This window comes from Urocitellus parryii, chromosome 7, assembly GCF_045843805.1.
Source record: "Urocitellus parryii isolate mUroPar1 chromosome 7, mUroPar1.hap1, whole genome shotgun sequence".
In the NCBI taxonomy this organism is placed as follows: Eukaryota; Metazoa; Chordata; class Mammalia; order Rodentia; family Sciuridae; genus Urocitellus; species Urocitellus parryii.
The window spans coordinates 123,926,381-123,939,796 of record NC_135537.1 but is presented as its reverse complement, the minus strand read 5'-3'; the positions used below and the strand labels follow the sequence as shown (position 1 = coordinate 123,939,796).

The following is a 13,416-nucleotide window of genomic DNA, read 5'->3' as shown; positions in this document are numbered from 1 at the left end:
AGTAGCCCTTTCTAGTTGTGATGCCGATGTCTTTGAGTATTCCTGTACTGTGATGGCGGAAGGTCTTCTAATGGAGTCTCTCCCGCCCAACTCATGGTCCATCCTCCCTCTGGCCTTGTTCCTCATCAGGAAGGAGAAAGGGGTATCATCAGGATAGCCTTTATTTACCATATTTATTCATTTCTTTATTAGTGGGTATTTAGTTAGTCTAATTTTTTGCTTTTCAAATAATGAAAGTAATGAGTCAGCTGTCTTTATTTAAGTCTCAATTGTACTATATTTAACAACTGTTTCTTGAGGTTTTGAGTATACTCTCTTTATTCAGTTTATTGCTGATGCAGGTTTTTTCTCTTTACTTAATTTATTACTAATACAGGTTTTTCTCTGATTTTTGTTTTTATTCCACTATTTCAGTTGGTTTCTGGAAGGACTGAGGTTGTGGAGATGAATTAGCCAATGCTCCAACTTGATGAAAGATATATTTAGTTAGGCTGGTCTGTTTTCTGATCATTTAATTATTAATCATTTTCTTAAATTAATTGAACTAATGATAAGTAGGGTAGTGTGATAGATGCTAGGGAAAGGTAACTATAAACTTCTGAGAATGAGAAGTGTTTTGAACAAATTTTTGCAACATTAAAAAAGAGAGAAAGAGAAAAACTGGCTCAGTTTCATATGTAAGTGAAAACTTGAAAAACAGTAAACAGTAAATAGAGTTAATTTTTCTCACTGATTAAGTATTCTGAAGTTAAGAGTCTAGAGCTAGTGCATAAGGATGTCACCGGTGTACCTGCTACTTTCTTTCTCTCTGTCATCATGAGCTTGTGGTTTTTGTCCTTTAGACCACAAGATGGATTACCTACCTGCCCCCTGCCCCGCCCCACCATCCTAATGTTCTGTTATAGGCAGAAAGAAGGAAAGAGAGAAGAATGTGGAAAGGCAGGGACTTCCTTACACAAAAGAGAAGGAAAGCTTTTAATAGAAACTTCTCCAGAACTCTGCAGCTTGGCAACGTCCAGCTGCAAGCAGAGTTGTAAAGTATAGCATAATTCCTACATCCATCATTTGAAAAGCCAAAACATCTAAAACCCAGCCTAGTCAACTCTGACAGTAGCCAACTTCTGTTTCCTCATAACCATCCCTGGGCTGCCTTATTATGCAACAACCTATCTTCTTCCTGGAAAGGGGCCTGAAGCTGCTTGTTTCTCCCCTTCATGGTTTTTTCCAGAGGAAAATGAAACACCACCCTTTAGTCTGTAACTGCCACTAACATGTGCATTTCATATGTGATATATTTTAATGAAGACTGATTTGCCAACTCTGCTTCTCCAGTAGTGTTTATAAATGTGTCCTGATCTGTCAGCATTTTTCCCCCTATTATCTTAATAATCAGATACACATTTTGAGACTTATCATTTGTGTTGAGGTTTAGTCTGTATGACACTGTGCAAGAGAGGAAGGCCAACTAGCCCAAGTATGCATTGTCTTTGAGAAGGTATAGGTCAGTGTTGGAACTTTAGCTATAGATGGAAATGAGCCACATGACAGAGCTGTTGGCGAACATTTATCTGAACCCTGAAAGCCTCCTCTCACTTTTTTGTTGCATTGAGGGCATTGGCTTCTTACTCAGTTTTCTTTTCACCCAAAAGTCTACTGTCAACCTAAAGGACTTCACTGTCCAGTGGTTCTCTAGCTTCATTTGCCTCCTGAGACACTTGGGATGCTTATTTTGATACAAATTTAGTACCCTAAATTTTTCCCCTAAATTCCTTTTCTCTGGGTCTGGGTTGAGAATTAGGAATCCGTATTTTATCTGATGACCCTAATACTTATGGTTTCCATAACACTGAAAAACACTTTTTGAATCTGGAAAGTCCATCCAGTAACCTCTCCTCTAGTCTCTCTTCACTCTCCACAAACTACTTTGCTTCCAAATTTCACATGAGAAAATACAGGTCTAGTTTCCATCTAGTGGGAATTCTCCAATAGCCTACTAACCCAGCTTAATAGAATTCTCACCTGTCGTGGCCTTTTCTCCTCTCTGCCAGTTCTTCCCTCTTGTGAGTAGCATCATCAACTTGTATCTTCACCAGGGTAGAAGCCCCAGGAGAATAGGGACCTTCTCTGTCTTGTTTATTGTCAAATTCCCTTTGTTGAGCCCAGTGCTTTGCACATAATAAGTGCTAAAAAAAACCCAGTTGCTTACTGGGAGAAGAAAAAAATGTATAGTAAACTCTGTGGACATCATTTGCAGAATTTTTTACAGCTTAGCCTTTTAATTACAGGTAATCTATTGTAGTCACACATCACTTAATGGCAAAACCATGTTCAGAGAAATGCACTGTCAGGAGCTTTCATTGTGTGAACATCATAGAGGGTTAATTACACAAACTAAAATGTGCTAGTGTCACTAGGCGATATAAATCTTCCAGGACCGCTGTTGTTTATGTGATGCCTTGTTGGCTAGAATGTCATGTGCAGCACATGACTATATTTTACTGTACTGTAGTAGTTCATCACTTAGCCATAGCTGAAAAGCATTCTGTCTAAACCAGTGACTTTGGGCTACTGTGTTTTTGTAGATCTCAGTCTGTTTTTTATTACATCTCTTTCACCAGCTGTCGTTATGTCCTGAAGTTTATAATTTGCTGCCATATTTTGTGTAGAGCATAACGAGGGGATTGAAGATAGCCACACCATGTTGCTCTTAAAGTTCATCAAATCTGTGAAAACTGTACTCCTTTGGAGCTTAGAGGGATCCTCAAATACTTCACTTTGCTTATTTCTAAATGATGCAGACTACAGCTTAGAATTTTTTTTCTTTTCTTTTCCCTCTAGATAAGTAGTAAACATGAATGTAGTCTATGAATTACTTTTAGACTTGGGAAATGACTATCGATTTTCACATTCACTTAAAGGAATAATAGAACCAATAACAGAATTCTTTTATTTGTTTGTAATATAAAATTATTTCTAAAAGATTCTTCTTGCTAGAAAGTTCTCTTGAATACTTTAACTATGTACTCAACACTGTTACATAATGATTTTCTTACTGGAAGTAAATAAAAATTCTCAGTGAAAAAGAAAATAATGAAACTTTGTGTATGCATTTGTGTACAGATGAACAGGTGAGTAGGTCCATTTTATTGACCTGTTACACGTGTTGTGAAAAATAATCAAATGTAGTTGATTCTTAATTATTTTAAATGTTTTTCTTATATAATATCTACTCTCTGGACAATCAAGCTTATAATTTTGATAAGAGACTGAGATATAGCTTTACCATTTGAGTGAAAAGCTGCTCCAGTATCAATTTCTTCTTATCAACTTCATTTACAAAGATACGTTTCCACTTTTTAAACCTTTCAATTTTAGGCATCAGTTTAGTTCATAGGCATCGGTTTTATGGAAAAGTATTTCAAAAACAGTAGAAGAGCTCTTTGTTTCAAGGAAAAACTGTAATTGAAAGAACAGTCTTAGAATCTCAGTGTTGTATAATTTGCTTAATATTGAACAACTCTTATTTATGTATTTATCAGACCTGAGGGATACTTCATTTTCCTTTTTCTGACTGCTAAATGCAAACCAAATGCATCCTGGTGAATTGCTCTGGTGACCATACTTAAATGTTTCATTTTGGTAATAGTGTTTTTTTCAGTAAGATTGAAGTTGAGAGATTCAATTTTATTCTGAGACTTTCCACTAGCCTTGATCATTAAGTATACGGGGGTGGCGGGGGACAGGAAGCCCTACCTAATAAGTTCTTAGTTTTGCAGCTGGGTTACTTTAAATCTCTATAAAAAGTCTTGTCTTTCATCCAGAAGTGGTTATGGTTTGTAATCAGTTACCCCTGATTGATATCCTTTAATGTGTCTGAGAATAAAATACTCTGCCTCTCATCATCATCTGAATTTAACAATAAGAATTACTACCTCCTTTGATATGTGTGTTGGTAAGATGACTGTATTAGGAAGTTCACAGAATGCTGCCAACCTGTGATGCTTACAGCATTCATTTAAATTAGAAATTCAACCATTTGAAGCTTAAGGTGTTAATAGAAATGGAAATCATAGGAACAGCTCTTCAATCAAAAATATGTTCTCATTCGAAAATCAGAAGAGACTTTAACTCCTGCCTCTGAATTCAGTTATATTATTTTGTACTTTGAGATCTGCTAATAAAAACTTATTCCATTCTTGGACCCATGCATGAACAAAACCACATGGAAATTCATTAACTTTCTCTTGGTCAACTTTCTAATTAAAGACAATACATTTTAGGTTCGTGGAATTTGGATTACAATATTATGTAGTATCTGCTATGGAGGATAATGAGATATAATAGATCATAAGGATAATTTGAAATCTATAGAGAACCTCAAAATCTCATTTAGCCAGTGGTTTTAATTTTTCTACCAATCTTTTATCAGACTTGATAATTATCAAGATTGATTTATTGGAATGTTATTTTTTACTTAATTCTTTTGGGGTGAGTGCTTTAAAAAATGGGGCAATAAGAGACAGAGATAATAAAGCAGGATGTAGATCACCAGTTTTTAAATATAATCCTTATGATTACTTTTAATTGATGATCTTAGAAAGGAAATGAAGTGCATCCATTATGCTTATGTTCAGAGACCAATAATTCTCAAACTAGTGAACTTTAAAAAAAAAATCTTGATAAAATTGCTTCTTTAAGAAAACCTTTTGCAAAACCTCCCAAGTGCTTAATTTGTGCTCTGAAAAGTATTCTGTGAGGCTAGGACTAGGGAGGCTGGCTAACTTTGCACTGCAGGCCCTATAAAGCCTTGGTTTACAGGTGATAAATAAAGCCCCCTCTTTTGCAGAAGTAACTATGTACAGTAGGGCTCCTCTGATCTACCCCGAATAGGAGATCCCTCTTCTGTGACTCTTTGAAGTTCCCCTTAAAACTTGATGGATCCTCTCCCAGGGATACAGTGTTAAAGCTTGACTTGCTGGTTTGAGGTTTTGTACTCCACTAGGCAGTTGCGTAAGTGTGCATTTTTACCTCGGGATTTTCTTGTGTAGATTAGTCTTTGGAGTATTTATTAAAGAAGATCCCATAAAGCAGAGAGCCAAATATTATACATAAACTGATTTACAGTTCTCTATGTGTAAAAAATCAGACATTAGTAACTAGCATTGCTTGCGTTGTTGTTTGTTTTAGAGTAGGGTTCTCCAAAGTTTGTTAGTGATGTGTTTCAGTGGTTAAAAAAAAAATAAAGTAAAAAACAAGTGTACTTAAATATTTATGAAATTTATGCTATTATATATAAATATATAAATGTATAGTTACTTAAAAGTAAAATACATGAACCCATACACAGTGTATTCATTTTAATACACACCGAATACAGGTTTTAAAAGAGAATTAGAACTGAGTATCTAGTTTGGTAGTAGAGCACTTGCTATCCCTAACACACTACACACACATACACACACACACACAATTAAAAGATTAAATAAAAGTGAGGCTTCTCTTATTTTCTTACCATGTCCCTAAGGTAGTCACTCCCTACTTTTGAAGTGCATTGCTTTTGAGAATTAAGAAACAGGGCTAGGGTTGTGGCTCAGTGGTAGAGTGCTTGCCTAGCATGTGTGGAACACTGGGTTTGATCCTCAGCACCACATTAAAAAAAAAAAAAGTGAACTAATAAAGTTTTAATAAAAGGTAAAAACACTTTGCATTGTAAAGTTCTTCAGAAACAAAAGTTTTGTTTTTATCATTGTCATTTATAGGCTACATTTCTTAAAGGATTGCTATCTAGTCACTCACCTAGAAGAAGAGAGATGAGGTTTAATATCCAAGCATGTGGAGCTTGATGTATGTAAATTCCTTTAAGCACAACTTTCACATGTAAAGTCCAAGTTTAGTGACCAGAAAAGTATTTCATCTAGAATTCTAGGAATTACATTTTAATAATTACTAAGAGTGTATTTTTTAAACCTAGTTATTTACCAGGTTCTGTGCTAAGTACTTTTGAAATAGTGAAAAACAACAGTGTTTCTAGAAAGTATGAACAGAAAGTCAGGTGAGATTGGTTTCTAGGATATTTCACTTGCAGACGCAGAGACTGTTGGGGTTCGTTGCGTTTGGGGAATTGAAGGGTTGTGTCAAAAAAGTAAAAATTAATTCATTATTGCTCAAGAAGACATAAATTGCGTCCATTGGTAGGTATTTCAAGGAAGTTGGTTTTGACTTGATTGGCAAGATAATGTTGGAGAAGCTAGATCTCTTCTGAGCAGGAAACGTTGCTCAGGGAGCAATAACTTCCTGGCACCAAATTTGGAGATAGCATACACTGGAATATTGTAGAAGGGATGATTATACCAGGAGAAAGGTTAGGCTAGTTGACTCTCTTTTATCTTTTAACATTTAATTTATTCTTTGAGTTACTGAATTATTTAGCTCTTATTATAACTGTTCATATTTATTCAGTAATGAAGCCCTGGTTACCACCTTAAATACTTATTGACCCTGTTTACACCAAGGCCATCCAGTGCATGCCTTATTTTTTTTCACCTAACACTGCAATGTCCTGTAAGTCGTTTTCTGGGTAAATTTTCTCCCCTTCATCCAGTCTTTTGTGTTGCTGTTAGAGTCATCTTTTTAAACGCCACCCTCCTTACAGTGCACTAGTTTTCTATGACTGCAAAACAAATTACCACAAACTTAACAGCTTAAAACAAAAGAGTCATTGTTTTACCATTTCTATAAGTCAGAAATCTTGTGGGCCTGGTCCAGTCTCTATTCAGGGTCTCACTGGACTAAAAGCTAGGTGTCAGTTGAGCTTATTGTTTTCAGCTGTAGTTCAAGGTCCCCTTCCAACTTCACTGTTGGTTGGCAGAATTAATTTCTTTGCAATCCCAGGACAGAGGGCCCCATTTTCCTTTTAGCACTTAGCTCCAAGAGACCACATATAATTCTTTGACTTGTTCTCATAGACAGTTCTCAACAGGATGTTTACTTTCTTGTAGGCCAGTCAGGTCGGTTTGTAATTGTTTCAAAATGTGGTGTGTGTGTGTGTGTGTGTGTGTGTGTATTTCTATTTCTTTAGTTACAGGGAATATATTTAGTAATTCTTACTGGAGGAGGCAGACAGGTAAGACCATGGAGAAGGAGGTCATATCAGTTTTAGGTCAGGCCATTGGTTCAGAATTGATTAATAGCTGTAGTTACGCTAAGATGGAGCCTAGTAGTAAGGCTTGCCTTTAATGAAGACTCCTACTGAATCTTTTTTATGAGAAAGCTTGGAGTTCTTTGGCTGACCAACCACCCAGAAGAGGAGATGGGTCAAGGTCTGTGCAGTGTGAGAATATTATTCATCCTAGATTTTCAGAGTTACCCTGGGCCATAGTGCCATGTCTCAGAGTCTATATTGGATGAGTCATGCTTCGTTGATAGTATTGATTTTATGTTTATTTGTGAAGGGCCAAAATATGACATTACCAAATAAAATATAATTTTAAGAGTTATTAATGAAAGAATATATTACATTCATTTTTAATGAGATCCTGGTGTTGCAAAATGATTTTATGTAATGAATCCCAGGAAATCAATGAAAAGTTTAATTACAGTTGTGGCAGTGTTGTATGAGAATATTGCTTTGGTCAATTTTACTTGTACAATTTATCAATCCTCTCTGCCTTTCTCTTTAAATTAATTGCATGGTGAAGTAAGTAAATAACATTCTTTGTTAGCCTTGATCCTCTTTAGAAATGTTACAAAATTTAAATTTTCTCCCTTATAATAAATAGTCACTATCACTTTTGTATGTGTTACCATTTACTATTTGTACATTTTAAAATTAGACAGTAATTTCATTTTGTAATTTTAGTCATTGTTACTTCTTCCTAAAACTTTGTTCATTTTCCTTTGTTGTTTTTTTGTAAACCACTTTCCATCTCTTTTCAACGTAGACCCATTGATCAAAAATCTAATGTTTTCCATATTGTTTATCACCCAAACTGTAGGATGAATAAAAAGTAAAATAATAAGATACTTCTTAAGTTTTCCTTTCATGTAACCATTATCTTCTTAAACTTTAACTAAAGTGAATTTTCTTTTGAAAGCATTATTATTTTTGACAGTTCATTGGTTATGGCATTTTCTTGTTTACTTTAAGGGCAACTGACTTTAAAAAATATTTAAAAGGATACTATTAAACGTTGATCTGCATATTTAGAGATATTTAAAATGGTTCTTTATTTTACTGATTCTACATTATACTGAGTATATATCGAGAGGTTCTATTGGATTTTCTTATACCTACTGCAGTTTATGAGTAGTCTTTCTGGTTTTAGGTACAAGCCTTAAAATGTAGCTAATAATTATTTCGACTGATTTATTCTGTAGATAGAAGCAGTTTATTTAGTCTGATTTTACGATGGAAAACTCTGCAGTCTCTTTTGCCTCAAATTTTCCTGCTGATATCAGCCTCCTTCCTAGTGGAATTCTTTTGGTACAACTGAGAAGTAGGCTGGGTGTTATGGATCGCTCTTACATCCTGCTTGTCACTGAGACACTGCAGTATGTGAGGAGCTGTGTAACTCATCTGGAAAGCCATTGACTTGTGCAAAACGAGATGTCTCTCATTCTTTAATAATGACCTATTCTTGTGGCTTTGCCATTTATGGTGTGACAGCTGTAAAGAACCAGAACATCCTCAAAGAGGGGTGCTGTGATTGAGTACCCCGAAAGAAATGTTGTTTTTGTTCTAAAAGTGGTGCCTTTCTTGATGGTCATTAAATATGTTCAGGCTGAGGTTGTGGCTCAGTGGTAGAGCACTTGCCTAACATGTTTGAGGCACTGGGTTTAATCCTCAGCACCACATTTAAAAAAAAAATGTAAAGAAAATGCAGGTATTGTGTCCATCTGGAACTAAAAAATATTTTTAAAAAAAGAAAGAAAAAAAAAAGAGGAGGAAGAAGCTTTTCTATCTCTTTGAAAACAGTAAAAAACCACTGTTTTCAAAGCCTGGAATCATCATGGCAGTTTCTTTGGGGCATATGTCATTTTAGAATTAGAGTCAAAATTTTCTTCTGGAATGTTTCTTTTGAAATAAATACTGTATCTTTCATTGCTGTCCCTGCCCCATGTGGTTGTTAGCTGGTCTTAGGTACCTTTTGTATACTGTGTTATGACTTACAGTACTGTATCTGGGCCAGACTGTCCCCCAAACAGGGAAGGGACAGTGCCGTGTTTTCTGGCCCAGAAGACTCACTTCCTCAGCCATCTTGCTTTTCTTCTGGATGTGTTTGTCTTGATGATTTCTGGTCAGCCTTCTCTTTGTCTTCCATTCCTAATCTTCTCTTTCTTTTCTTGTCTTCATCCAAACCTGCATCCTCACTCCTGAGCTTTGTTCTGCTTAAATCTGTGACTGTCTCCTCTTTTCTGGAGGGAAATCTTCCCCAGAGAGATTCTGATGGATACCACATTTGAAACTATTGAGTTAAAGGAATAACCTCTTCCCCAAAATACATTCTCTTAGAGACTTTTGGTTCAGATGGTGCTATAGTTTGGATCTTCAGTGCTCCCCTCAAAAGTGAGCATATTAAAGGCTTGTTCTCCAGGGTGACACTATTGAGAGGTAGTGAAATTTTTAAAGAGATGGAGCTAAGTGGGAGGTCTTTTGGTCATTGAGGGTGTACCCTTGAAGAGAATGTGAGACTCTGGTCCCTTCTGTTTCTTTGTCTCATTCATGTCCTAGCCATGGTGTGAGTGGTTTTGATACACCACACAATTTTGTTATGATGTGCTGCTTGGGCACAGACTAGAAAGCAGTCGGAGTAAAACTTTCCAAACTCTGAGCCAAAATAAACCTTTTCTCTTTATAAATTGATTATTTCAGGTATTTATTATAGCGATAGAAAGCTGGGTCATATAGATGGTAATCTCAGCAAACTACCATTGAGCACAACCAAAGAAATAATGGAAAATCAAGAAACAGATGTGACCTAGAAATTAGGAAGAGCTTTGTGCCTATGATAGAGCCATAAAGGACTTCTTCATGTTGCAGAGAAGACTGAATTGAAGGACATGCTAACCAACTTGTGATTATGAGGAATTATCAGCTTCTTTAACATGTACCTGTTCATAGCTATAGTGGCATCTTCCTGTCCTGCTTTCTTTGTCACCTCACATGGTTATTAGATATTCCTGCCACCTCTTCATCATGGTCTTTCAAGTATTCTCTGTTTTGTATATTCTTTCCTTTGTCCTATCTGTAAAGTACTGACATTTTCACACACTCTTGACACAGTACATGCTGCCCATTTATCTCTTCTTTCCCCTCAGGTTCAGCTGTGGTCTCTAGGCAGGTGACTACAGAGCTTTTTGACTCTCCTGTTTCCTAATCTCTCTCCTGAGCTCTCCTTTTTGTACATTCTGCCTTGATGTCCCATGTTCCTCAGAAGCAGCACATTTTCCAAAGACTAGCCAACTCCACCACCTTTTCCCTCAATTTCCTTCTTTCCATTAATGTTGTAATTCCTCTCAATGTCATCTAAGTGCAACACTTTACCTTTTATTCCTTTTCATTGTTGCTGTCTCTCACAGGTACCAGGTCCTAGTGGTTCCTCATTCAAAATATTCCTTATAACTTTTCAGTTCCACTCTAACTATCCTTTTTCATTGTGAATTAATGGCACAGGCTTATAGATTGCTTCTCTATGAAACTTTCTGCTTCTGTAAGTCACTGTGCACATTGCTGCCAGGTACTTACTGTTCACTGTCTTGCAGTAGACTGTCAGGGACTTCTCTACTGGCTACCAATGGGGTACAAACTCCTCTGCTGGGTATTCTGCAGTCTGGCAGCCACCAATCTCCTCATCTCTCCGCCAGTAAATACTACACTATGGCTTGCACACTGGTAGCCCTAAAAATGTAGCAGAGAACTATACAGAAAGGGTCTACCACGCGGCCTGCGCAGTGGTTTCATTAATGAGGTTCTAGGCATAAAGTTAGTTAGACGAGATCGAAATAAAAACACAAGACTCAATTACCTTAATTCTATTGCTAGGTCCGAGACGGCTCCCCTCTCTGGTTCGCTCCTCTAGCCGCCCAGCAGGGCAGCAGGGATTACTCAGGGCTAGCAGGAGAGAGAGAGCGAGCACGCCGGGAGTAGCCTTTTATTAGGGAACCAGAGATTCAGGGGAGAATTCCATCCAATGAAGGTTGAGGGGGGGCTGCACTCCAAGGTCAGGGTCAGCGATTGGGTCCCCGGGGTCAGTGGTCAGGCACACCCCCACACGGATGGGCTCTCTCATCAGGAGAGGGACGGGAAAAACTTCGACTTTTGCCAAAGTGCCTCAGACCCTCAACGGGAGGCACCCGATCACGTGTGAGAATGGCGCCCCACAAAAGGGCTCCTGCCTTCATGGAGTTTGTATTCCCATGAAGAGCCAGAGTATGATTAGTACTGTAAAAGAAATAACAGAGTGGTATGAGTAAGGGTATAACTGGTCATGTCTGATTTAGATGAGATGATCCAGGAAGTTCTCCCTAAGAAAGAAATGCAGTTGATCAACAAATATATGAAAAGGTGTTCAACATCTCTAGCAATTAGAGAAATGCAAATCAAAACTACTCTAAGATTTCATTTCATTCCTGTCAGAATGATAATCATTAAGAATACAGGCAACAATAAATGCTGGTGAGGAGTAGTGAAAAAAGATACACTCTTACATTGCTGGTGGGACTGCAAATTGGTACAACCACTGTGGAAAGCAGTATGGAGATTCTTCAGAAAACTGGGAATGGAGCCACCATTTGACCCAGCTATCCCACTCCTTAGTTTATACCCAAGGTACTTAAAATCAGCATACTATAGTGACGCAGCCACATCAATGTTTGTAGTAGCTCAATTCACAATGGCTATGGAACCAACCTAGGTGTCCCTCAATAGATGAATGGACAAAGAAAATGTGGTATATATATTCAGTGGAATATTACTCAGCTTTAAAGAAGAGTGTAATTGTGGCATTTTCCAGTAAATGGTTGGAATTGGAGAATATCATGCTAAGTGAAATAAGCCAGTCCCACAAAACGAAAGGCTGAATATTTTCTCTAATATGCCCATGCTAATTCACAATAAGGCAGGGGGCACTAGGGAAGAATAGGGTTACCTTAGATTAGGTAGAGGGAAGAGATGGAAGGGGTGGGGAGGGGATGTGGGGATAGGAAAGGTAGTAGAATGAAATATACATTATTACTGTATGTATGAAGGTGACTGCATGACCAATATGATTCTGCAACATGTACACTCAGAAAAATGAGAAATGATATCCCATCTATGTATATCAAAGTACATGAATGCATTCTACTGTCATGTATAACTAAAATTTTTAAAAATATTTTTTTAAAAAGAAGTAATGTCTTAAATGAGATCTGAAGGTTAGGAAGGAGCCAGCCATAGAAAGAGGGAAAAAATTATAAGGATCCTGAGGCCAAAAAGGGATTTACATGCCAAGAACAGAAGGTGGCCCTCAAGATTGGAGAAGAGTGAGTGAGCTAAAGAGAGAGGTGTGAAAGAGTTTGACAGGGCAAAGAGTTTGCATTTTATTCCAGGTACTGTATTGAGAGATTTTCTAAGCAGTGAAATGATATGAAAACACTACTCTGGAACCCAGGGGCACTTAACCACTGAGCCACATCTCCAGCCCGTTTGTTTTATTTTGAGACAGGGACTCAGTAACTTGCTCAGAGCCTCATTAAGTTGCTGAGGCTGGCTTTGAACTCATGATCTTCCTGCCTTAGCCTCCTGAGCTGCTGGGATTACAGGTGTGCACCACCATGCCCTGTGGGAAGAGGCTCTTATAGTAATAGTTTGGACTTCATCAGAGTTCCTCAGTCTCAGCTTTACTAACAGGAAATTCTGTTTGGATACTTGCCCTGTGCTCTGCAGGATGTTTTCTTGCATCTCCAGCTTCTACCCATAAGAAGACAGTAGCACCTGCCCCTCCCATTTGTGGCAATCAAAAATTTTTCCAGATATTGTCACATGTCCTCTGGGGAGCACAGCCACCCTGGTTGAGAACCACTGGACTCTAGATGGTGGCAGCAGTGATGGATTTGAAATGTTTTATAGACGCAGAACAGACAGTATCTTTAAATGAATGGAATATGGAGAGTGAGAAAAAAAAATAAAAAAATTCTGACTAGATTTTTGATTTGCAAATCTAGGCAGATAGTGTCACACATACTTTAGGCTCTTGACATTAGTCTTCCTTGCCTTTGTGGCTGTTCTTAATACTATTCATCCACTTGTTAAATAGCTCACCCTACCACTCTCTCCTTTCTCTGAAGGAAGGTCCAACTTCAGTGCCATCTTGACGTGTTTCCAGGTTAGCTCACCAGTTTTGGGAGATGACAGGCAGACATTAACAACCAGTGGTG

General features: G+C 37.5%; 1 protein-coding gene across 1 annotated transcript in view; it reads left to right on the top strand.

Moving 5' to 3' along the window:
- The window catches only part of Cox10 (cytochrome c oxidase assembly factor heme A:farnesyltransferase COX10), a 122,250-nt gene that overhangs the window by 16,893 nt on the left and 91,941 nt on the right, over positions 1 to 13,416 (top strand). The gene's annotated exons all lie outside the window — the stretch shown is intronic.